Source organism: Ambystoma mexicanum, chromosome 14 (assembly GCF_040938575.1).
Source record: "Ambystoma mexicanum isolate Mex_15411 chromosome 14, UKY_AmexF1_1, whole genome shotgun sequence".
NCBI lineage: Eukaryota > Metazoa > Chordata > Amphibia > Caudata > Ambystomatidae > Ambystoma > Ambystoma mexicanum.
Genome location: NC_090940.1, coordinates 406,704,125 through 406,730,469, shown reverse-complemented (window position 1 = coordinate 406,730,469; position 26,345 = coordinate 406,704,125). Strand labels below are relative to the sequence as shown.

Genomic DNA, 26,345 nt, shown 5'->3' with positions numbered 1-26,345 from the left:
TCTAAATATGATTTAATAAAATTGTAATTAACAAAGAAGCATTGGTAAATCATTTAAAAATGTGAAGAAATGGTGTGACCTTAAATATAATGAGAAGTTGTCTTTGCAAACAAACTTGATGTCGTCAACACATCTAAAACTATCAAAATTCTGGCAAAATGTACAAGTGACAGTGGTAATATGTGCTTTATTGCCAAGAGGCACAAAAGCATTTAATATTCTTGGTTTTAAACTAAGTAACTAACAGGTTTGTTAAAAATGTTAAGTGCTTCAAGCACACTGCTTCAGGGTGTTAGGCAGAATAATATGCAGTACCCTTGGGGAACACTACATGCAATTAAGACTACAAGTGTCAGTACAATTTCACCTTTGGTACAAGCCCGTACTACACAGTAATGTGGTAGCAGGTACTGAGCAGCCAGACTTATCTCAAGAGTAAAGTGAGCAGTAAAACAAGTTACACAAAGGACCAACTAATACAGTGATTCAAACAAACACATACTCAAGGTTTCTTGCTAAAAGAATTTAAATGTATTTACACAGTCAGATTGAAAACATTACACTAGCAAGAGCAGCTCAATATCATATACTAATATACTACAAATACACAACCAATAAGTTGATGAACAAGTTCAGCTCCCCTGAAGTGGGAGCAAAATGGCACTTCAGTTACTTTAAAAGGGGGTAAAAAGACAAGGTCATAAGAATCAACAGCACACATACTTTCATAGGCAGGGCAAAGGGTTTGAGTTAACTACAACCAGCAATTCAGTTCATAGGCCTGGGCCAAAGTCAATGGTTCAGAGTCTTTGTATAGGATAGCACAGTTCTGGTAGTAAACGGTTAAGTCTTTGCCACGGATCTTAGAAGAATTTGGTCGGACGAAAAAGTTAGATGTTGGTTTAGAGAAGGACAAGGCTTTAAAGTCGGGAAAATTTCACAAACTTTCACTGTGGCTGAAAAAAATGTCCGGACCGCGTTTGCACAATACCTTTAAAGTGAAGAAGAGCTGTAACTGAGGAAGTTGTTCCTGGCAGTTCGAGCAGATCTCGCTGTCCTGAGCTTCAGTCGTGGGGACAAGCAGGAGGACGTCGAGAGGTTCCTGCACTGCCCAGGGAAGAGGCCACAAGTTTGGCAAAACATTGGTTTAAGGTGCGAGTGTCTTAAAGTCCACAAACTGGTTTCCTTCCCACTGGCTATCCGGTTTTCAAAAGCACTCTGAAGGAAATTCGACCAGGATTGGGACAGTTTCCAGGTGGCTTGCGAGTTGGTTGTTCCCACCAAACTCAAGGGAAGAAGTTAACCTTGATGGGCTTCTACGTCAATGGAGTTTCAGGCAATTCGGACCTGCAGCAGGGCTTCACCAGTCGTCCAGGAGTTGCAGCAGTCGTCTTCCTTCAGCTCGTCTTTGGTTCTTTTGCTCCAGTGGTCGACTCTGCTTTCCAAGTTCCAGAGACCTGCTTTTAAACAGTTTTCCCCCCATTCATTCCAGCCTGGCAGTCAATCACACAGCAGGGTGGATGTCCTTGCCGGACAGCCAGCCAGCCTATCACACCAGAGTGCATTCAGGTCTCCTAGGAGACTAAGCACAGGGGTCGGGCACCTCCCTCAAATCCTGTCCACCCCAGACACTCAGGCGCTAGAGGAGGGTTTCAACACTGAAGCCCGCCAAAGGCCAACGAACAAATGGACCAAACCTGGTTTGGCGCGCAGAGTTAAACACAAGAAGGACCTTTCCAAAAGGAAATGGCGAAAAAAGTTAACCGAGTCTGTTTTTACAGATAGGTCTTGGTCGCCATATTGAAAAAAATGGCTGACCCGATTTTTAGCTACCGTTGTTTGCGGTCGGGACAAATCATGGTAGTTTGATCGAAACAACTGCCACCAGCCATTTCAAGTAGGAAAGGGTAACATTTGACGGTTACATGAGCGTTTTGACTCAGGGGATGCTAGGCAACCCCTCCAGCACTCTATAGGAAGATAGTGTGTGCTGGGTCTGTACATTTAAAGAGACTAGTAAAGCCAATTTAACTTTACATGCTCTGGGAGGCAGTAATCAGGCCCAGTGATGGCATTTAAACCTTGGGAAGTCTGAAAGACATCCCTGTGCCACTGCATTGAAGGTGCTGTGTGACACACAGAAAAAGATGATGCCCATGGAGTTGTTTTAGAACTCCATATCCAAAGAACACCAAAGTAAAACACACATCAAAATACATGGAAGAGTGGGAAAAAAAGGCTCACACTCTTCCCAGGTAGAAAAATCAAATCCTAGAAATCTAGCAAAGTTGCTGGGGGTCTCAAAAGGTAAGGGAAATTAGCACATTCTTAAGAATTCTCCCTAACACAGTGTATGTGATAGGGATCCGAAAGCATATTTATATAAAACCAGTTAAAAACGACAGTGTGCAATATAATGCTTTATTGAAACAGAATGGATGCTAGAATTGTTTAACAAATACATAACAATACGGATCCTGTTACCAAGATAAATGTGATGTCAAGAATGTCTACCCAAACAATATTATAGGCGAATACATATGTATGTCGGTAGAAGGATGTGTATCAAATAATATGTCCAAGCACATATATGAAGAAAATTAAGACTACTATGCTGCAGAGGTTTCACAGGAACAGTGCCAACTTGAAATTAGGTGTAATCTCATTGGAGATTCTGAGATTTGCTACTCAAACTGAGACTTGTCTCTATATTGGAACAGCTGCATGCACGAGCTGGAATCTTGGAAACACGTTTTAATGAGGTTTTGCACAAAGGGAAACCATATTGTTTTTGCTACTAATATAGTCTAAACAAGTGGCGAAAAAGACTTGGGTAAATAACTCTGTCATGAAGAGTGTGCTAAACTCCTCATTCAATCAGAACACAGAGATTATACTATTTGGACCCGACCACAGATAAATTACGAGATCAAAATCTAAGCTGGAGCTCAACGCTACTCTATGCTCAGTGTCTTTGGGACAAGGCAAACTTGTACCAATGAATGTACCGAACCTACTCCCTAACCTCAGTCACCTTCTCAAAAAAAATCACACCCAAGTTTGCATCGTCAGCATTCAGCTTCACTGTTCTATTGCACCCATACTGTGATTATGACCGATGAATGAGACAGACTCAAACTAACCCTTAGAAAGAGAAACAAATGAGATAATCCATGGCGCTATATTACCATATAATATACGGAGTTCGGGCAGAGTTCAGTCTGCGGCAGTCTCTGGTGGAGTCAGTTGTGAGGAGCTGCAGCTACTGCGACGACCGTGACCCTGTGTTACATGTGTACTGGTATACACCTTTAAGGAAAAGAAGCCCAACCTCCTTTAAAAACCTGCCTGGAGCGCGGAGTTCGGGCAGAGTTCAGTCTGCGGCAGTCCGCGGCTGAACGCAGGCTGAGCTAGGAGTGCTGGGCTTACTGCCCGGGGGAAGGTAAGAACTTTAACTTTAACTCGTAAATCTCAACCCGATGGCTGAGCCGGGGCATCTGACACGTGCCATGGCCAGGCAAACGCTCCACTCTAAAGAGAAGCCGGACACATTTTGTTTAGAACGTGCCCAGCCGCTCGGATTGGACGAGCGAGGGCTTGCCGAAGCAGCCGCTTCCATGGATTCAATCGACAGTATCTCCACTCAAGGGGACTGTCAGCCTAAAGAGGGTGTGTTAGAGGGTTATGAATGGGGAAAGCAAAGCGGGCATTACACAGAAGGAGAAACACCGCCCTCGGATAACTTATGCTTGGCAAAATCGCCCTGTCCCCTCTCGGCGTCATTCCCCCTACGCCAATCACCGAGCAATGTTCCCAGCACCCCCTTCCCACAGGCATTGCCATCGGCCTCCCTAATAGCGAGTGAGTCCGCATCTCGACGGTCTGAACTGGAAGCGGATGACTCGTTTTTGCGACCCCACCGTATAAACAGCTAGTGAAGGCACAACCAGTCGGAGGAACGTACGAACCAGCGGCTGGCGTTGGGAGAAGCCTGCATGAGGAGGAGTGCGCAAACCTACAACCCAGCGTTCCCTCCGAGTTTGAGAGTAACGAAACGGCCGTCCAGATGAACGTTTCTCTTACTGTGTCCAAAGTAAACACGCCAACGTTCCAGCCCTTGTGCGATGTGACAGACCTTGAACTCCTAGAGCATGAGGCGGTGTTGGAACCCATCAAACTCATAAGGTCCAAACCTGAGACTCCTGTGAACAAGCGAGAAGCCCCACAAACTAGGGTGAGAAGGAGCAGAGAACTAATCGACCATGGGAAAGCGATGTCAAGTTGTTTACCGACTCATGCTGTTATAGAAAGGCCGGAAGTCGCTGGGAGAACAAGTGCCGACATCGCGATTAGCTTCAACAAAGCAAAGGCAATCCGGAAAGAGAGATGCGCCGCTGCAGAGCTGCTAAACAACTCTGCGCGTAGTGCACTCGAAAACAATAGCATGGAGCTCCATCAGGCGAATTATACTAACCCGAATCATGTGCTGGACTTAACTGGGCGCGAAGCTCGCCTAGCTGAACGCTTGAAAGCTGACTTTGAGAGGATGAAGGAACGGTTGTCGGTCAGCTTTTCAAATCCTGATTTGGAGCTTATCGACAGACAAATTTTGAAGCCACCCCCCGCAAGGCAGCACAGCGCTTTAGTGGATCTTGACCCGCAAATGTCATATCATGAAACAAGGGAGGTGTCGGAGAAGGCAAATGAATTTGTAATTCCCCCTACAAGTCGACTCCCTTGGCATGAGGCCGTGAGTGGGGTCACCTTTTCTAGCGACTATCAAAATTCGAACACGAAGTCTGCATCTACATGCTCGACCCCCAAGTTACAGGCAACTTTCAATACCGCGAACAACAAGAGGGCTGAAAGTGAGGGTCCTTGTGCAAAGAAGAAAAAGGACCTGGAAAATCTAAATTATGAAAATGAATCGCCGAAAGATGTGGCGGCAGCACTTAAATCAAATTTGTCGGCAGCAGCCTTACAAATACACAATAACGTGCTCGCCGCGTCTTCGGTCGCCCTCATGCCCTTCACCAAATATATGAAAATCTACATGACGCCATTCAATCCAATGGAGGGCTACTCTCCCATATTGTGGAAAAACTAGACAAACAAGACCAACTTATAACACAGTTGCAACATAACCTTGAAATTGAAAAAACTTCACTCATTCTAATGCAAAAGCAAATAAATGAAGGCATGGCCAAAGAGAACCAGGATAAGAAAGAAATGATAACAGCGATTACAGCCTGTCTAAATCAAACATCTACAACAATGAGACTGCTGTTACCCACAGAGGTCTGTAGTTTGGGATCATCACTGGTCACTAAAGCCCCCTTGGAGGCGTCCTCCAGTGAATGCCTAAAGACAAGGATACTCGAGGACTCACGAAAGTCGCTCACAAAAGAAAAAGAAATAGTTGGAACCACATCATCCGAGTTATTAGTGCAGAGGATCGAGGTGTCAATAGAATCGGAAGGCGTGACCACTGAAGCTAGAGCAGAGCAATCATCAACAGTGTCTCTCAAACCTAGCCAAGTAGTGGTGGCAACTGAGCAAAAGATATCGGAACTCAAGAAATGCGCCAACCCAAGCCTCACCTTTGGGATCTTCAATGGGACAGCCAAAAACTTTAGTGGGGCAGACACCAACTCAAATAAAGGAAAAGCAAATACCCCGAAATCAAAAAACATGCAGCCAATAAACATCACTCCGAAAAAACGGAAAGAAAAACAATTGCGAACCTCGCCAACAAGCTAGCAAATCAAGGAAATTCATACGCAACTTAACAACTCCAGTCAAACCGAACCTCTTTGCAAGATCTATTAAAAGTAATGTACCGCAGGTCTCCAAAGGGTCGAAAAGAACTGGCAAAGATGCGGTAGAAACTGCAGAAGAAAAGGGAAATCCCAAAAAATGACAGACTGGAATCGGATGATCTGGTAAGCTTAACGGGAACTCCATCAATTGACCTTTGCAATCTATCTACATACTCAATTGAGGATGAATGGGAAGCAAACCATTCAAATGTGTTGAACAGCACGGTGAGCAGCTCCGACACAAATGAGTCCCTCAAATCTGAGATGTTAGTGCTGGAAAATCCATGGATCTTAAAAGCAAAATCAGACCCTATGGGCACCGTACCAGAGAGAAAGTACGATCATGGCACTACAAAGGCGCCCAGGACCGTTACCAGTAACGCGCGGTCAAACATCAAATTGCCAAGTGATGGCCTGCCTGCACAAGGTAAACAAGGTGGCAAAAACAACCTGAGAAGTCTGAACCCAAAATTAACAGCTGGACAGAGATTAAATGAGGCAAAGAAGCAAAGTTCAAGGGACCGTGAGCCTCGAAATGAGAGAATTCCACGTATCGCAATTATGAACATACTTAAAGATGACCCTGATGTGAATTTGAACAGAAAAAATGCAATGTGTCTTCTACACTCGGTGCCGGCACTGAGAACTGTGACCACTGATGATATTGCGATCATTGAATACATATCTGAAGAGCACGCCGATCAAGTCTACTTACATATATCTTCTTATGCAGTGCGTAAGGTAATATTGGCAGCAAAAGATGAAATATTGCAGCTTGGCTTTGAGATAAGCAAATCTATGACCGAACCACCAAGACATGTATCCCTGGGTGAGAGGAAAGCACCAAACAGGGTGGGTCACAGAGTACCGAACCAAGAGCAACGGAAATACGAATTAACAACTGAGAACGGAACCCCATCCACAGCACTCTTCGAAACCTAACAAACATGGGGTGATTACTCAGTAGCTGACAGCTGAAAAGGAACAAAAAGCGCTTTCATTGGTCTCTTGGAATACGAGAGGCTTTTGTCATCTTTATGAAAGCTTCCCAATCGAGTTGGAAGACAATTTTATAATATGTTTGCAGGAAACGTGGTTAAGGAGCCCGCCAGTGAAAGATGGCTATGTCACTATGTTAAATCCAGCAGGAAAAAATGCCCATGGACGACCGTTTTCTGGTTTGATAACCATGATGAGAATTGGCTGCGACTGGGAGGTGCTCACAAGCGAAAATCCCAACATGTTTGTGCAATGCACGCTATTGCAGCGGAAAGGATGCGGTGGGAAATCACAGCAACACCTCCTAGTACTAAATGTCGATTGGAACCCGGTGATGATCACAACTAAGAAGTTCGCAGACACGGTAGCAATCTCGCTAGAAAAACACATGCAAGAAAAGTCTAATACCATGATCATTATATGTGGCGATATGAACTTGACGTGGTTTGACAAGAAGGGTGGCCGGATGATCAACGCCCGAACTCATACAATCCAGGATAGAAGGAAAGCTGGGACAACATTATGGAAGCCTATGACTGCGACATGGTGAATGGACAAATTGATGGCGACAGGCCACCGAAAAACACATGGCATAACATCGGCAACGCAAAGGTACTAGATTACATCTGGGTATCGAAACACGCTTGGGATACAATTAAAGAAATGAATGTAATCCCATCTAAAAACAGCGACCATGAGTTATTGGCAATATACTTGAAGTTAACATCGGGACAAAAAAAGCTGATATCACCACAAGGCCTCGAAGTAAATAATGGAAAAAATAGGCTACGACTGTCTGCTGACCAAATATATAGCCTCACTGAGAAACTAGATACAGCGAATAGCATGATCGGCAGTAATGTAGATTACGTGTCGCTGTTACCTCGAAAAAATGTCCAGACTCTGTGGAAGAAAAATTCTGAGAAAGTGCATACCCACAAATGGAGTACGAGAGCAAATGATGAAAAAAAGAGACTAAAACGTGACATACGCAACTTGAAAGCACAAGGCGGTAGCGACAGCATTAGCCTGATTAAAAAACGGAGACAATCGTACCGCAATTGGTCCAAAGCATTCAAGTATCAACGTGATCAAGAACGGGGAGAAGTAATGCTGAATCTGCTGAAATCTCACAAATGCAGACACATTTGGCAAATACTTAATAACTGTACGGCCAACCAAAGCATCAGAATGGCAAACGTGGTGACAGAAGCAGAGTGGAACCAACATTTCAACAAGGTCTTCTTAGGTGATGGAGAAGTTGATGTTAAACAGTATGACCTAAAGTCCGTAAAGTGGGACTGTACAGAATCTGCTGATGACATACTATTTGCAATTGAAAGACTGAATAATTCACGAGCAGCCGGTCCGGATGGCATTACTAATGTCATGATCAAACAAGATAAATTGGAATGGTCGAAATTCATCGAGATTCTATTTGCTAAGATCGCAAGGTATAGAGAAATTCCAGCATCTTGGACATCCGCGATCATAGTGCCGATTTTCAAGAAAGGCGACTGGGCAAACCCAGCTAATTTTCGCCCGATCGCCTTGCTGGACACAATCGGTAAGGTGTTTGCGAATTTTTTGCAAAAAAAATTAACCAAGTGGGCCAACACAAGTGGAATCACAGATTGTAGACAAACTGGATTTACTAAAGGCGTTGGCACTGAAAACAACCTAACTTTGCTTAACATATTAAAACTGAATGCTTTGGCAAGAAAAACGAAGCCGTTTATAGCATTCGTAGATCTTCATCAAGCCTTTGATTGCATCGACTGGAAACTGCTGTGGGAGAAACTAAAAAACTGGAAGTGCCCTCATGAGATCTTGTTCCCTATCATAGCATTACACACGGCCACAACCATCCAGATAAGGCTGAACGAAGTAGGGCAATTATCAGAGAAAATGAAGACCCAAAGAGGGGTCAAGCAAGGATGCCCAATTGCAGCTTGCTTATTTAAGCTGTTCATCGCGGACATTCCAGCAGCCCTGAGTGATGTTCGTTGCTTTCCTCCTAAAATAAACGGATCCCAAATAAACTGTCTAATATATGCGGACGATTTAATCCTAGTAGACACCACGCAGATTGGCCTACAACGTCTGCTATACAAATTACACCAGTATATGAAGTTAAACCATTTGTCTATAAATACATCGAAAACAAAAATCGGATCACAGAAAGGTTCAAAGAAAAATCGTTTTACTTGGAGAATTGGAAACACGATGATAGAAGAAGTAACGGAAATTAGATATCTGGGCATAATGATATCTGCCTCGATATGTGAGAAGATCTGGACCAATGATCTGGTTTACCGGATGAATATCCTGGCAACCCAAGGAGTAAGAATTCACAATCTCTTTGGCAAGTTCTCTTTAACTACGATCCGTTTATTCTATCTACAAAAAGTAATTCCATCCATCACCTATGGAGCCGAATCTGGTTGGAACCTTGACTACAAAATGTGGGCAAAACTGGAAGGTCAGTTCTGGAGACATGTTCTAAGGTTACCAAACTGTTTTTCCATCTTGGTAATAAGGCATGAATTAGCTCTGGATGACCTACATACAACTGTGATCTGGAAATCATTAGCACTATTGAGAAAGACGATAATAACGAACAAAGAACCTGCCTATGCGATCCTGGCGATGGACGCCGAGCGAGTTGCTGGGGGAATACTCGCAAATTGGTCTGCGAAGCTACATGAAATCATGTTAGCAGCTAATATTAGCAAAGAAACACTGATAAAATGGCCACAAATAGCAAGAAAAAAACTAAAGAATGGGCATGGGCACGAAACATGGACATTATGGAAAGCCAGGTATCGGCGCCTAAACTTGGGCCGACAATTAACAAAATGAACAAGATGCCGGGATATCTCTTACAGTTCCCATCAAGACACCATCGTGATCGCTTTCTTCGATTACGAATGAATGCGTTAAGAACTAAGGAAATCTTACTAAGAAGAAAGGATCCAGAGACTCGTGACAACCGATGCAGATTTTGTCAAAACGAAATTGAAACTGTGAGACACTTAGTAGTTGCCTGCCCCAAACTTAGATCTATAAGATCTATACACTTTAGCAAATATGCACCGAGAAATGGAAACATGGAGGACTGGTGGTATAGAATCCTGAGTGGGAGCTTGATCCACCTAACGTGCTCAGTGATAAACTTCCTTGATGTGCTCGATGTATAAGAACTAAGGGGGGAAAAGGGCAGTCGCCATGGAGTAGAGGGATGTCTATTACAAAAAGTTTAATAAACTATGTAATAATAAAAAAATAAAAAAAAATTACCATATCTGGTTATGGTATCAGAATATAAAATCTATTGATCTCACATACCTACTGAATAAAGTAGGAACACAAGTACACCTACAATACTACAAACGTTATTTGAAAAAACGATCTGGAGGCAAGTACAACGGAACACATGATGGACCTTCTATATTCTGCACTGCAAAAGTCAGACACACTGGATAACAGTTAAGTTTGGATCTCAGAGATGATCGAGCAGCACAAGTGTGAAGAAGAATACCAAGGTGTGCAACAAAAGTGGTTAATGCACTGAGACACATTGTCGTGGCACACGTAAGGGCAACCGCAGTTCCATTAGGACCACGAAAAACAAACTGAGTTGTGCTAAAAGCTTGTAGAACAAAGACCTCTGGTATGAGGCTATCCTTTAAAATCTTCCAAAAGAAAGTCAGAATGGGCCAGAAAGACAACTCCCAAAATGGCTCTTTGGCTAGAGGCATGCATATGGCTTTTGGTGACCCTGGCACACATCTTTGTGAAAGAGAGATGACCACCAACACAGCTGGTCTCTGGGTTCCGTTTTGAGACTATGTCACATGGGCCCATTATGCAGGTAATTCCGTTTAAACTGAGCTTCTTAGGAACAGGCATTGGATGGAAGCAATCCAGGACAAGGGGGGGTGGTCCTATGTCCACGAATTAACAGTTGGTAAAGTGCATCTTCAAAGTCTTTCGTAAAAATGTTTATTGCCTAAAAAGGTACTTTACTTACTATTTTCACAGTATGAGCATTAAATACTTGTTCTACTAAATCTCATCCCAGACGGCGATCCTTCTTACAACAAAATTCTACACTGTGAGATAGGGGTAGGTCATAGGAGGATCTTTTCTTGCAATTGCCTCTTTGTAACTTCATGTAGACTTTTTCTATATTTTAAATGTTATATATAAATCATACCATCATGTCATAGCTGAAATATAACCACTCTCTGATGACAGAAGAATCCCTCCTCTGAAACACCGCTCTGAAAGCAGTGCCATCTACACCAGCAACCTCCAGAAACAGTGGCCAAAATTGTTGTGGGAGTCTCACTAACCTTTAACGTGTGGATCCCCATTCCCAACAGCTGTATCAGCACTGAAAAGGAGTAAGCAAGTTCCTTTGTAACAGCGCCCTCCTTCAACAGACATGTTGAGACAACCTATTCCCTTATTACAGCACCAGTAATATGTAGTTCCCTCCTTCAGAACATCGTCTCCACACACACACACCCCCACCCAAGCTTACCTCAACAGGTTTGCCCATAGTAGGCAGATCTTACTCTGATAACAGTTCCTGGCACCAGACAGGTGTATCAATGCATAATGAGACATACTATATCTGTTGAACACATGGAAGTACACGTCTGAACACATGACCTTTCACAAATAACCCAAATTTGCATGTTGATCCCAAACATAAAACAAAACATACCTTTTAAGCAAATCGCTCTTATGTTAGTTATCATGCATACCAAGTAAATGGCAGATTTGTCACTTAATAGTAACAAACAGTTCCCAAAAGCACAACTGTGCTATTTCTGATCACTTCATGCTGTAACTCAATGACCCCGGCCTTGCCTTACATCTTAAGGAAACCAAAGATCCATCATTTAAAACCGTTGCTCCCATTCCAAGTGCCATTGTTTCCTACTTTATAAACCGAGCCACCTGTTGCCAGATGGCCCTTACTTAATGCACCATCTCAAAGTATGTACTCCCCAACAACAATGCCAGGACCAGGTTGTAAGACAGTGTATGCCATTCCTAGTTATTCAGCAGATCTCTTCCCTTGCAAGAGGATCCCCGAGAGTGAGGCAAATCTGTAATGAACAAATGACCCGTTCCCAAAGACAAGTGGATCCTCCTACCGTTAACTAGATCCATCACTTGCTTGAACAGCTGGCTTCCTGTCCCATTTACAGGTAATTCAAGTACATGTGGATCCCTTCCCATTAACATGGCCCACCCGTCGTGTCGTTAACAGTGGATCCCTGCCTTGTCATGATTCGTCATCTCGGGCAACAGATACGCTCATTCCCAGCGACAGAAACGACACCGTTTAAAACATTAAGTCACCCACCCGTGAGGGGTGGGGAGCACCCTTTGAATATGAACCCCTCGCGCCGTCGAAATACAGATCGTTTCTCTGATAAATAAATAACCCATATTTAGAGACAGGCACAGAAGTAATGTTTTGGTGGGTTGCCCTCGTGGGCAGGCAGATGCCTCGTGTTTGCAAGATCCCGGGTTCCGGTAACTGCCAATCCCGGAACCCGTTGGTGAAAGGCGAGTAGCGGTCGGTGTTACAGGCTACCCCGAAAATCTCCAGGGGCTTGCGGGTTCGTATCTGCCTCAGTGACAGGCTCTCTCGCCCCGATGACGGGTCCACCACGCCCTCCCGGCACAGACTTAACGAAAAGATGCAGCATTCTGCCCCAGGGCCGGTGGATCTCCGAGCGCCCGCAGATGGTGCAGACACCTGGCCATCAGGGTGGGGACGGGCGCAGAGCACTGGAGACGCATGCGGGGTCAGCAGGCTTGGTAAGCAGGGAGGCCCCGCATCGCTCTTACCTGGCCATGTTCACCCCAAGACCGGTGGTTGCAAGCCCAGTCCCGACCCGGAAGTGCCGCCGCGCAGTACCGAAGCCACTGGAATCCGCTGCGCCACCGCCGACACCAGCGGTCCAACTAAACTCCCCCAAACCCACTCTTCGTCCTTCCTGCTTCCCAACCAATCCGAGAGACGCTCAGCCTCTGTCCGCGCGACGACCCCAGCCAATCGGTAGCGCGACAGAGGTGTCACACAGCAACCAATCCTGCTTCTACTCTCTGCTAGCGCAGCCAATGGACAGGCACCGACGAGTCCATCTCTTCGCAAGGAGGGTCTTCAAGACGACTCACCACTATCTCTCTTCATTACGCATAGGAAGGGTCTGGGGGCAGAAGCGGGGGTAACTGGCAGGGCCACCCCGGCTTGACTCCTGTGCATCAGGCGTGTATCCCAAAAGCAATAGGCGTGTGCACTAGAGCAGCTCCGACCGACATGGACACGTGCATAGCACAGCTCCAGGGGGAGGAGGGCACGTGCTCGAGAGCAACACCAAATAAGAAGGAGCACGTGCAACAGAGAAACTCTCAGAGGCCCCTGCTTCAGAATAGGTTGCAAGAGGATAGCTTTACACTAGAGAACATCCAGGGTCATGTGCTCTTGACCAGTTTCAAAAGAATAGAGTCCCCCGAATGCCAGTCCATGATGTGAGTTAAGTGCTCTGGAACCGCTTGAAGTCGAATGCAGACCATTAAAGCATTCCTAAATTGTCCACCCAACAATTCACAGTAAAAAAAAAAATGCACGCACAACTTAGTATCACACACCACATCAAATGTTACCACACTACGATTCAAATATACACATTCCGCTAAAATGCAAACTCAAGGTTGTCCTCAGTACCATGTACCCATAAGTGACACCCTACATATCCCTTTAAAAAATGGTTGTTTTTTGTTATTAACAATTACGTGCCTCACATGTAAAATCTACACATTATGGCTAGAAAGGGCACGGGGTCAACCTGCAATGACCCAGTCAATGTCTAAGTCGTAGAATCTTGGAATTACCCCCTCCCCCAAACCCCACTCTCGCCCACAGAATATAACTCCTTCGCAGAGAAACCTCACCACTGCAATTTGGAAAAGTAGTTTAGTCTCCTATAAACAAGTATTGAGAGATTTCTCCAAAGCCGTGCCAGCATCAGAACCTTTCAAACTTTTCAATTGAAATGGGAACACACTTTTGAGGACACCCCTGTAACTCTTGACAAAGAAAGCTTAATAGTTTTTCGTAAGCCGTCATTTAGTGTTTCAGATCCCCTGCTGGATCCCCTTTCTTTGTTCTGTTATGTAGTGGACAACATTTCTCTGATAATCTTCACGCCCCGTTTTATTATCACACAAATTCACAGGGAATACAAAAAGCACCATTAGAAACAGTGCATGCTCAAAAATACGTTTTTATACCGTTTCAATACTGGCCTTAAACTACACCAGATCAATGCATAGGTAGTGCTGATATACGCAGTTTTCCCAGCTGAAGGCAAAGTGTGTCTCGAGACATCTTTTTGAAATCAGCTGGCCCTGATCTTTAGACAGTAAAGTTTTCCATATTAAATTCAACCTTCATCTATGGTTCCTTTTGACAAATCGTTAGCGCACATAATCCCAGCAGAGAACCTAAAGATCATATGCAAATGTGTTACTTGTTGGTCAGTGGGTCTAGCTCTAAATGGGTCTGGCTCCAAACCATTCCATCCACAAGAGTAACTCAACAATGAAGACCGTACACTTCATCAGCTCCACGTCAATGGTGTAGTTCGGGGTCATGCATATTCAATACCCAGTATCAGAGTGCCGGGGCAGGCAATCATGCAGGTGACACAATCTCAGTGGCATGCAATGAAGGCACTAATCTTGTTTCTCTTACTTGTGAGGTAACTAGCAAAAGTCTCCCTAGAGTTCAAATGGTTACACAATGGTACACCAGTTGCAGTTATAGCCATTTTTTGGATCTGTGGCTTTGTATTTATTGATAAATCTGACGATCCAGCAAATTCCCCTCACTTGTATTTAAAAATAAGTTGGGTGGGTCTTGATCTCTACAAGTGTAGATTCTTGAAGCAGTAGTCCTGCTAACAGTCAGAATACTCCAGCTGACTTGAATGCAAGCAAGGATGTGCTCCGGCACCTTCTTGAAAGCCTATGACCTCAAGGGCCACGAGTTTGTTAACCGTGTCTGTTTTTTTTTTCTTTTCCTAAATCTGTTGAACGGCCATAGGCCCCAATGGGCGTCCCCCAATTCCTTTTCCTTTCCTATGTTTTTTGTATATTGGGATAAAATATATGAGTTGAAATGGTGCCCATTGGCATATGAATGGATTATAGATTCAGCTGGCTCTACTACACACAGCCATTAACATAGCAAGCACGCTCCATGTATGTGGCACAGATTACATTTAACAATGATCGAGCTGTTTTGGAAGCACTTTCCTATTAGTTGGGTAATCCACTAGCAAAGGTGCAAGACTAACAGGGGGTTACCCTTTTTTATGTTTTATCTCTCCGTTTGTATGCAACACGTTTTAATGGCACCTGAAACTTATTTCCCCAATAATATTTCTCAAACTTATTTTATTGTTAACTAGATCTGCTAATGACCTTTCTGTACTAGATAAATCACGCTTTCCTTCAGATTTAGTAAAATGAGATCCTTCAGGTATAACTCAGAGCTAGACTGGAAGATGTTTCAGAGCAATGATAGAGGTTATAATTCATTGAAAACCCTACAGCCACCAATCTTCTGTTTTGCTAAAGCCATCCTGCATGGCATGAGAATGCCCAGATCTGGGTCAGTGCCTGCTGACAATGACCAAAGAGGCTGAAACAGATCTGGGGTTGCTTATGGTGTCATGCAGAGGAGATGTGACCTAGCAGTTAGGGTTAGACTGCCCCTTTTTTTGCAGTGGGTCCAAGCCTGACTTCCATATAGTATTTCCCCTACTGCAATGGCATGGCAGCCTGAACAACAATAGTCTGGGACATTGCCGTTAGAAGTTATGAGTCATTCAAAACCTTCCAGCTAACACTCTTGTTTTGCTACAACTCAGGGCCTACATTATAGTATTAAAACATGTAAACTCTCAAGAGTGTTTCCAAGGCCAACCTGTGGTAACCAAGCAGAAAGTTTATGCGGTAGCTTATTTTTGAGAGATGTTGTATTCACCCTTTCATGGACATTAACTTCTCAGGGATACTCATAACATAGGCTAGCACACAATTCGAGACAGAGTTGTTCTCTAGGTCATTTTGGTAGATCCATTACCACTTTGTTTCTTATCCACGGAAAGGGTTCCAATTGAAAATGTAATTCTTGTAATTGCTAAATCCACCTTGTAATGCTCAGAGTTGCAGCCAGACTATTAAAAATGAAATCTGTGCTACAAATTTCTCTTTAGAAATAGGTGAATCCCCAATAACAGGTTAAAAACTCCTCCTTTGGTCACTGAGTGGTTCACCAATGCCATGTCCTACACCTCAGGAGTAGGAAGCCCTCATGCCTGCCATCGAAACGTGCTGAAACCCTACTACTCATTGCTGTGAGGACCGGCAACAGTTATAACAAAACAACGCTTAAGATGTGAAATGTACTTTGGAAGATATTCATAATGCATGTTAACTTTTTCTGAAACATTGGAAAATCCCATCCTTGGTAAACACTCCATCTTTTTTCAATTCCGTTAGAGGCACAGAGAGATCCACAAATTATTTAAAAAGAATGTACAGTACTAAAAAGCCTCCAGCTGTGTATTATGCTCTGTCTTAGGCGGCATTCCCGATTACCAAAAGAAGATCCTTTTTAGTTTAACATGCTCCGTTATTATTGCATGCCGTAGGCTAGTTTGTTCAGAGGAGAATTGCCTAGCATTTCGGTGCTGGACTGCCCCAGGGCAGGACAAAGACTGATATGTTTGGGATATTTCTTCTCTGTGAAAGATAGTGAGCTAAAGACTCTGGGTAAGTCTCTCGTAACCAGGACTAATGTCTGGCAGAGGGACTCCCAGGACCCCCTTGTTAATTTGCTAGGCTAAAGCTTGACAGACATACTTTCAAACCTTCTCTTTCCAACTGTGATAGCTAGATATCTGGCCTTAAAATAGAGCAGCACCCTCCCTCAACCGATCACCGTGTTCCTTCCACTTAGCCTTTCCCATATAGCAAGATGTCTGCCATCCTGGCTGCTTCAGATAACTCATTCTAAAAATGGTGCCATAATAGTACTGTGTATAGGGAGACTAGCAAACACGTTGACACAAAATGGAAGGTTGCATTAATGGGCAGGATGCAACAAAACCTAATGTTAGGCAGAATCAAGTCCACGTTTCTGAAAATCTTTGTGTCTTTCAGCATGACTGTCATTTTGTTTACATTGGTAAAGGATACTAGGGTTAGCCTAGCCATGTGAATTTGTTCAAGAGTAACATGCTGACCCGCAGGAACACTCGATTACTTGGCCAAAGCCAGGCAGACCGGTTATCCTGAGCCCTTAATATTTACAATGGTTCACTGCCTTTTACTGGGCCAATGATTCTTTTTATTGTCAATGTTCTTACTTTGCTTCATAAAACAATAGTTGGAATTATTCTTTTAAACGTATCTGATGGAAAAACAGAGACATAAGGGCCAGTTTGTTGATGAAAATGACGTAAAGCATTTCACATCAGAAACGTCTCTCAATGTGCTTTAAAGACCCAGTACTTGTTCTTTCAGTCTTCTCTTGTTTCCACCCCTCTTTTGCTGCCACTCAGACGAACTCTACACACCAACAGGTCATCACACAAGCTAGAGGCCATATGCACCGTCTTAATAGTGGGAAGGTGTGAGAAGCAAAAGGCCAATTCATGTTTAAAGTATTCCAAAATGAATTGAGTTACCTGCATTTTAGCTTTCATAAACCAGCCCTGACCGATGCATACCACACATGGCCCCATTTGTAGTGTGTGTAATACACTCAATATCTTCTGAATAGGAGTGCAACGTTCTGTAAGGAGGATATCCACTGGGACACGCTTATAGGAGAAACAGTGACTTGGCTAATTCCAAGAACATGTGATCAATCTATCCTCCGAATGAATTTGACGGTTGATAATCATACCAGAATATATGACCGTACGTACGACAATGCCAACAACATCTGTCAAAAGATAGGCTGCAAATGACGCTGCTAGCTGTATTCCCTTAAACCTTCACCAGCTGAACAGAAATCCCATGCTTATAGCCAATGGAGGTATCTGGGAAGGCAAGGGTGTAGCAGTTTACAGAGACACGTAATTTAGGGCATCTCACAGCTTTTTTATACAACATTCTCATTTCAGCTGTCAGCACCAACCCAACGCCACACTACAAATTTCAATTCCTCGTTATTCAGATTTCACCACCCATGTTCCAGTAACATGTTACCTATTACCCCATGGTAAAAGGAACCTTCAAGTTGCATATGAGTTCCACAGCAGCAGGGTTCTAGAGCAGCTCCTACTTAACCATGTGCTCTAGAGAAACCACAATAAGAAGAATGTGGTACAGCAGTCCCAAGTTAGTCATGTGCTCCAAAGCAGCTCTTAGTCAAGTATGTGCTCCAGAGCTGGCTCAACTGAAGCATGCGCTCTAGAGTAGCCCCAAGTGCAGTATGTGCTCCAGAACAGCTCCAAGCCAGGCATATGCACCAGAGAAGCTCTGAGCCAAGTACATGTTCTAATGCAGTTATAGGCAGGGCATTAATGAACCACGTGTTGCTGAAAGCACATTGCTGACCACGAAATACAACAAACAACTTCCTTCTAAATAAACTGGAAATAAAAAACAAATGCTACCGTCCTCACGGTCACTTGGTGGGAGCAGGCATGGCAGCCAGAGCAACAAAGCATCCCTCGAGCCCGGCCTGCTAATTGTTGTGTACGTATTACACAACAGGCGCATGCGCGGCTTGCAAGCCGGCGCATGCGCAGTTAACAATAAAGGCGGCGCCCGGCAGTTGGAGCCGGAGCGCCGGAACGAGCAGACGCCTCCGTGTCTGTTCTTGCGCGGCGTCGCTACGCGGCAGCCGCATACACCGGAGGGGCCCCCCCGACACCACGGGCCCTCCGACCATCACACTGGCGACGAGGACGAGCCACGGCCCACTCCCGTGCCCGGCCACGAAACGTCAGTTAAGTCCGCCCGCGTCTTGTACTGACGACGCACCGGCGGCCATTTTGTTTTTCCTTTGATCCGCTCGCCGTCACGCGCGGCGACCGTGGTTGCGGCCCAACAGGGTGCTCGTGCGCCACTCGCCGACGGCGCCAGGAAAAATAAAGATAAACAATCACGAACAATTTTTGGAACCCCCACAGTCTTGCTGGTGCAAGGCTGTGGTAATAAAGAAGAAAGAAGAAGATTTGGAAACCCCACAGCCTTGCTGGTGCCAGGCTGTGGCAAGCAAGAAGAAAGAAGGGGATTTCGCTCCCACCACTACCACAAGGCCATATCTACCACCTGTGAGTACCTAGCAGGAAGAAATGGGTGACGGCGCAGACGATGAGGGCGCCGCAGCCCCAGTTCCCCGCAGAGCCCGCAGCTCCCTAGCCCCCATGCCGGAGTTCGATGCCACTGGGCCCCCTTCCAAGCTAGGACCGAAGTGGCTGCTGTGGGTCAAAAGACTGGACATGTTCTTCAGGGCAGCAGGGGTTGACGACGATGATGAAAAGATTGCGACCATGATCTATTCAGCAGGCGCAGAAGTCCACAAGATCTATGACTCCCTGACCATCCCCGTGGTCAATTACGACGCCGTCAAGCAGGCACTCAAAGACCACTTCTTACCCATGGCCAATGTGGACTTTGATAGATTCGTCATGGGCGCTGAGAAGCAGTTAGACGATGAACCCCTAGACAAATTCTGCGCCCGCCTGAGACACCTGGCGTCCTCTTGCAGATGGGCCGATGAAGAGGAGATGGTCCGCAACCAACTGCTACAAGGGTGCAGCTCCGGTAAACTTCGGAGGCAGGTGTTGAGGGAGCCTGGCCTAACCCTCCAGCAAATTCTAGACCTGGGCAGAGCACACGAACTAGCGGAAGCCAGAGGCGCGAAAATGGACGCTGCCTCGCGACCAGGACACAATGAAGATGCATTTGCAGTAGGGCGGTCGTCTGCGAACAGGCCAAGATGGACGCCGAGAAAGTCTGACACCGCGTCCACCCCAAGCACCGCGCCATCGTGCTCGAACTGTGGGTATGACCTTCCCCACAGCGGTGACTGCCCGGCCAGGTCAAGAACATGCGCCCGATGCGGCGTACCAGGCCACTTTGCCAGGACGTGCCGTGCAGCTGCCCCTGTCACAACATCGAGAGGACCAGAGAGAGCGGGGCGAAGCAGTTCCCGCAGAGTGAGAGGCATCTCCTCCATTGATCAAGGCCTGCAAGACCTGGATCTCGCGGAAGAAGAAGAGGAGGAAGAGGAAGAAGTCTTCTTCATCTCCAGCATCGCGAGAGGTCCCAGCACGAAACGCCAGCCCAAGTGCACCGTCGACATCCAGGGCATTCCCACCCCCATCCTCATTGACACCGGGGCCTCAGTCTGCGTGCTAGCCACCAAACACTACGTAGCCCTGCCAGGCCCACCAGAACTGGCGACGTCAACAGCGAGGATATATGCATTCGGTGGTGACACCCCCTTACCCATCCAAGGTGCATTCATCGCCCCAGTATCGCACGGACAAAACTCCATCAAGGCAAGATTCTTCGTCACCGACGTCAGCCCCCACTCACTACTGAGTTGCGCTGCGTCAGAAGCGCTGGACATCGTGCATTTCACTTTCGGGGTATACCATGCAGATCTAAAAGGCATGTTACACAAGTTCGCGAGCCTCTTCAAGGGCATTGGCAAACTGAACGCTGACCCCATTCGATTGCACATCGACAAATCCGTAAGGCCGACAGCCCTCAAACACCGCCGAATTCCATTTCACCTGAGAGCACAAGTAGAGGCGGAATTGCAGCAGCTAATGGACCGAGACATCATCGAACGGGTAGAAGGGCCCACCCCGTGGGTTTCACCCATCGTAGTGGCCCCGAAGCCGAAACAACCAGGGGCTGTGCGCATCTGCGTGGACATGAGGCTGCCTAATGCGGCCATCAAAAGAGAACGCCACCTCACGCCCACCCTGGACGACATCGTCGGCGAACTCCAAGGCGCCAAAGTCTTCTCCAAACTAGACCTCAGATCAGGCTACCATCAGCTGGAACTGCACCCCGAGTCGAGGTACATTACCACGTTCACGACGCACGAAGGGCTGTACCAATACAAGAGACTCAACTTCGGGATCTCATCCGCAGCTGAGGTCTTCCAGAATGCAATACGAGGAGCGTTGTCTGGCCTGAGGGGTGTCATCAACATGTCCGACGACATTCTGGTCTTCGCCAGATCTGAGAGCGAACACCTTAAAAGACTAGAACGCACGTTTGAGAGACTCCAGGCAGTGGGTCTTACACTTCACCAAGAGAAGTGTGAATTCCTGAAAGATCGGCTGGAATTCTTCGGTTTCACCTTCCATGCGAACGGCATTTCACCTGATCCCGGCAAAGTAAAAGACATTAGAGATGCGCCTCCTCCCACTTCCCCTGCGGAAGTTCGGAGCTTCCTGGGGATGGTCAACTACTGCGGCAGATTCATCAAAGACTTGGCCTCCCTGTCAGAACCATTGAGGGCACTCACCAGGAATGACGTACCGTGGCAATGGACAGCGGCAGAACAAAGATCATTCAACGCCATCAAAGAGGCCCTGTCAGAGCAGGAGACGATGGCCTACTTCCACCCCAGCCGAGAATCAGAGATCGTCGTTGACGCCAGCCCCGTTGGCCTAGGGGCAGTCCTCATGCAGGCCGACGAACTGGGGGCAATGAGACCCATTGCCTACGCTAGCAAGGCCCTCACTGACACGGAAAGGCGCTACTCGCAAATCGAGAGAGAAGCCCTCGCCATCCTGTGGGGATGCAAACACTTCAGGATATACATCCTCGGCAAACCCGTCGTTGTGGTCACCGACCACAAGCCCCTGATTCCAATTCTGTCAGGCACCTCTTCAAAGCCGCCTCCCCGGATCGAAAGGTGGATGCTATCGCTCATCGAATACAGCGTCAAGCTGGTGTACCGCCCAGGCACCCACAACCCCGCAGACTACCTGTCCCGCCACCCCGGCATGAGGGACGCCCAGAATCCAGTCGAGGTGTCTGATGCAGGGGACGCTGTGCACCTCGTCGTTGAATCGGCCCTGCCTGTGGCCCTGTCGAGGGAGAACATTGCGGAAGACTCAAATTCGGACGAGGCGTTCCTGCGAGTGAAAAGGGCGGTTGCGACAGGGGAATGGCGAGAAGTCCTCCTGAACAACGCCAGAAGACACCCAGAAACGCAGAGAGACCTGCAACTGCTGTGGAAGGCTCGACACGAACTCTCAGTGTCCACAGACGGCCTGCTACTGCGGGGAGACCAGATCGTGATCCCCAGATCCCTGGTCACAAGAGTTCTCCAGTTAGCCCACACAGGCCATCAAGGCATGGCCAAGATGAAGGCGCGCCTGAGGCTGAAAGTCTGGTTCCCCGACCTAGAACACCGAGTGACCGAGTTCGTGAAGGCATGCATACCTTGCCAGGCTGCGAGTCCGGCAGAAAAGAGCCCGCCCATCCAAGCCATGCCACGGAGCGACGTGCCGTGGGGTACCGTCCACGCAGACTTCGGTTCGACCGGCAGAGGCCTACACTTCGTAGTGGTGACCGACCAGTGGTCAAGATACCCCGAGGTGGAGCTCGTAGAATCCACCGCCAGCGATCACACCATCCTGGCCATGGACAAAATTTTCGCCACCCACGGCTTCCCGCTCGAGATCTGCTCCGACAACGGCGCTCCTTTCCAAGGACAGCGTTTCGCCAGATACTGCGCTGAACGAGGCATCAAACACCGCAAAGTGACCCCACTGTGGCCAAGAGCCAATGGAGAGGTTGAACGGTTCATGCGGACACTCAACAAAATTTTTCGCATCTCCGTCAATGGAGGGGAAGACCTGCGCCATAATCTGATCGAATTCCTCCGTGAGTACAGGTCCACCCCACATCAGTCCACCGGAATCGCGCCCGCCGAAGCCCTATTCAAGCGCATACCGAGAGGGCTGATACCGGAAGCAGGAGAGCGACGTCCGGGAGTGATTGATGACGCACAAGTGGCAGCGGACAGGGCAGCGAGGAACGAGAAGGAAACAACGAGGCGGAGGCTGCCGGAAAAAGAGATAGCGGTAGGAGATACCGTCCTGGTCCGAAACCGGAAGCCAGAAGGGAAACTCTCAATGACATATGAGACACACCCGATGGGGGTCACCCACGTCAAGGGATCCATGGTCACAGCGGCGAACGCGCGTGGGACAGTGACCAGAAACGCGTCCTTCTTCAAACGCATAGGACCAGCAACCTCTAGAGAGGAACCGGACCCGGGTCGGAGGCAAGCAGCAGATGCACCACCGGAGGACGTTGACACGCCCGGAGACCCTGCGGAACCAGAGAGTGTCGAAATGGGACCGCCCAGGTACCCCCGCAGAGAGGGGCGCCGCCCTCCACAAAGATTCCAAGACTTTATCATGGACTCGGAGACCTGAGCAACAAAAGTCCGTTAAGTATATAATGTTTAGGCCACGTTGGCCCCATGTTTTGATGTTTTGTCGTTTGAGGGGGAAAAGGAGGGATGTTGTGTACGTATTACACAACAGGCGCATGCGCGGCTTGCAAGCCGGCGCATGCGCAGTTAACAATAAAGGCGGCGCCCGGCAGTTGGAGCCGGAGCGCCGGAACGAGCAGACGCCTCCGTGTCTGTTCTTGCGCGGCGTCGCTACGCGGCAGCCGCATACACCGGAGGGGCCCCCCCGACACCACGGGCCCTCCGACCATCACACTAATCATGCATGGATCAACCTCGCACTGGCTCTACTCTTCAAACATGGGCTCTAGGACACGTCACATAGGTTATGTTACTGGGATTTATACTGCTATTTGCAGGGTTTCCAGATACACATATACTCTCGAAAAGAAGAAGCAAGGCATCAGATAGGCATATAGCACTGCAGAGGTGAGGAGAACAAGGTCCACCTCTTTGATCAGTAGCTGTACAGAAACCCTACAGTATGTGGACCGAAGACCTAACCAGGCCACAGAAAGTCGCTGCGTGGGTACCGTGTAAGACTACGTTATTTGCAGGGATACTTGCAAAAGTTGGGCAGGGCGGCAGGGAAACATGGCCGTGGTAAGAGGATGTCCGCTAAAGTTGTGCATGGCAGAAGAGAAATACCCTACCTAGGCAGTACAAGTACTTAATGCTGGAATCTCAGCCATGTCCACTCAGGCGGGTAATGGCAGGGGCACATTGGCCTGGGCATGGCAGGAGTATCCCAGAATGGGGGCATCGTGAGGGCAGCACGCTGGAGTCCCTAAGGCCGGGCGTGTCTTGGTGAACCGCTGAGGAGGCGGGCTGGCTGGGCACGGCCAGGGCTAGGGTGCTCGCAGAAGCTTCACGGCAGTGGGATCTGCGTAGCAGCCGACCATGAGTAATCCAGGCTGGACACGGCACGGCGCCGCTCCGATAGTGCGGTGTCCGCGCGGCCGTGCTGCTCCTGCGCCACTCACCCGCCAGTGTAAACAACGCCTCGTCTTCCCGGGCGGGGGGGAGCACCTTCCGGGGGCCCCCGGGCGGCCGGCCGACCGGCCGGAGCAGGAAGGGCAGCTTTGGGGGAGTGCAGGCGACCGTTGGCGGGCGCCGAGGGGCGGGGCCTGGGAGTAGGTGCGCTGCGCCGCCTCGCGCTACGCCGCCTCGCGCTGCGCCGGGGCTGTATTGCTGGGCTGCACTTTCAGCACCCGCTCTGAAAATAGCTCCAGCGCCGCTGGAAGGGAAGCGCTGGGCCGAGGTGACGTCATCAACATGCAGAGCCGCACGTCACAGCAGGAGCGCGAACCCTGCATTTTCGGACGTAACACGCAGATGAGTCAGAGCGGGCATCCCTCGCGGGCAGTGCAGGCATGGCCGCCGCCACCTGCGCCTCCAGCACTCTCACCTCCCGAGGGCCACAACCACGGGGCATTCATTTGTGGTTCAAGTCAACGGCTTCCTGCTGTGACCAAACCTGCCAATGTGTTAATGAGGGTCCATAACATTAAAGTAGTAGTCCTACTTCAACTTCTTATTGCAAGTACTTAAAATAGGTTCTTTGTTGAGAAGCAGATGAATACACGGATGTTGCTGTGGGTTGGATGGATCACGCATGCATTTGTATGTCGGTTGAGAAAGGATATTGTCACATAGACTGCTCACACTCTTGCTACCCCCCCCCCCCCGATCCTTTCATGCACGCATCACAAAGTCCTGCTGTAAATGCTGACCCTTCGCCCTCGCACAATTCTGCATTTAATAGGATCACTTCTGCACACACTTATTGTAATGGCAACTTGTTTCCTTAGCGCAATCCTGCTTTTAATGGGGATCATTGTCCTGTATACTCTGCCCGATTTAATAAGGACACTTCTGCACACTTTTTTTTAAGGAGAAACATTCTGAAAACACCTATTATAATGGGAACACTTCTCGCGCACACAATACTGCTCTTGCTGCGGACACTGGTGCACACACTTCTTAATGAGGGCAGGCTCCTCTTTTTAATAAGGACACTTCTGCACACAAGTTGCAATAATCTCTTAAGAAAACCAGTCTGCGGTTGCCCAATATTTTCTAAATCAACTTTTATATATTGATTGTCAGAAGGACATTATCCTGAAACATTTATTAACCAGCTCTACCAACCTCAATCAATAATGTCCATTATCTAATTGCGAACTGTTATTGCTCAGCTCCTCACATTATAAGGCCCAACATCATCAGCCTATGCATGTTTTGCTGCAAAGTGCTTCTTCAGGGAAGTTACAGTTAGGCAAAAGGAAATTTAGTAAGAAAAGCAATATGAAATTGACAGTGAGTTCTGCTAAGTTTCATTGAACCTAACACAAGAATGTTGTATATAAATAACATGCTGCCTACTCATAAAATGTGGCATGTGCACTTGGTGTGTTGGTTCATAATAGTCACGTCCAAATGTTTGCTCTATGTACTTACTGCACTGTGTCTTCCACACAGCGCTGCCCAATGGGTCGGCTCTCAACCGGTCCAAGATCCGGCATCAGATGTCTAGCCGGATCTGGGGATCCAGCCTGTCTTAGACCCGGCAAGCAAACCACAAATCAAACCAAAGCGCACGCTGTGCTACGGTATGGAGTGGGGGCAGAGCCACCCACAGCACATTGGCGCCATGAGCACCTTTCTGGCTCTGCCCCTGTCATGCAGCAGAAGACCAGGCCAACAGGTTTCTTAATGGAGGCTGGGACTGCAGTCAGTCTGAGCCTGCGCCATCTTGAAGAGTCACCATCTTTCTGGAGGGACCCGCCATGCCATCATCATTATCATCCTTCTGGAGCTGGTGCCATCATCCATCCAGGCAAGGGTAGCATAGCTCAGTGGCAACACGCGTTGTCTTGGAACCAAGGTGACGCAGAGCAACACAGGTTCGAATTCTGGATCTGCACTTAGAAACTTCTTTGGTATTAAGCACTGCTCCA

The 26,345-nt window shown here is 47.5% G+C and overlaps 1 protein-coding gene across 6 annotated transcripts in view; it reads right to left on the bottom strand.

Moving 5' to 3' along the window:
• The window catches only part of BAHD1 (bromo adjacent homology domain containing 1), an 841,837-nt gene that overhangs the window by 334,688 nt on the left and 480,804 nt on the right, over window positions 1–26,345 (bottom strand). The window contains exon 1 of one of the 6 annotated variants that reach the window (XM_069637543.1): window positions 24,369–24,521. The exons of 4 other annotated variants lie outside the window; for them this stretch is intronic. The gene's annotated coding sequence lies outside the window, so the exon portion shown is untranslated. Of the gene's footprint in view, window positions 1–12,692; window positions 12,861–24,368; window positions 24,522–26,345 lie in introns of those variants that run through there. One more of the 6 variants, XM_069637542.1, reaches the window with a different exon arrangement.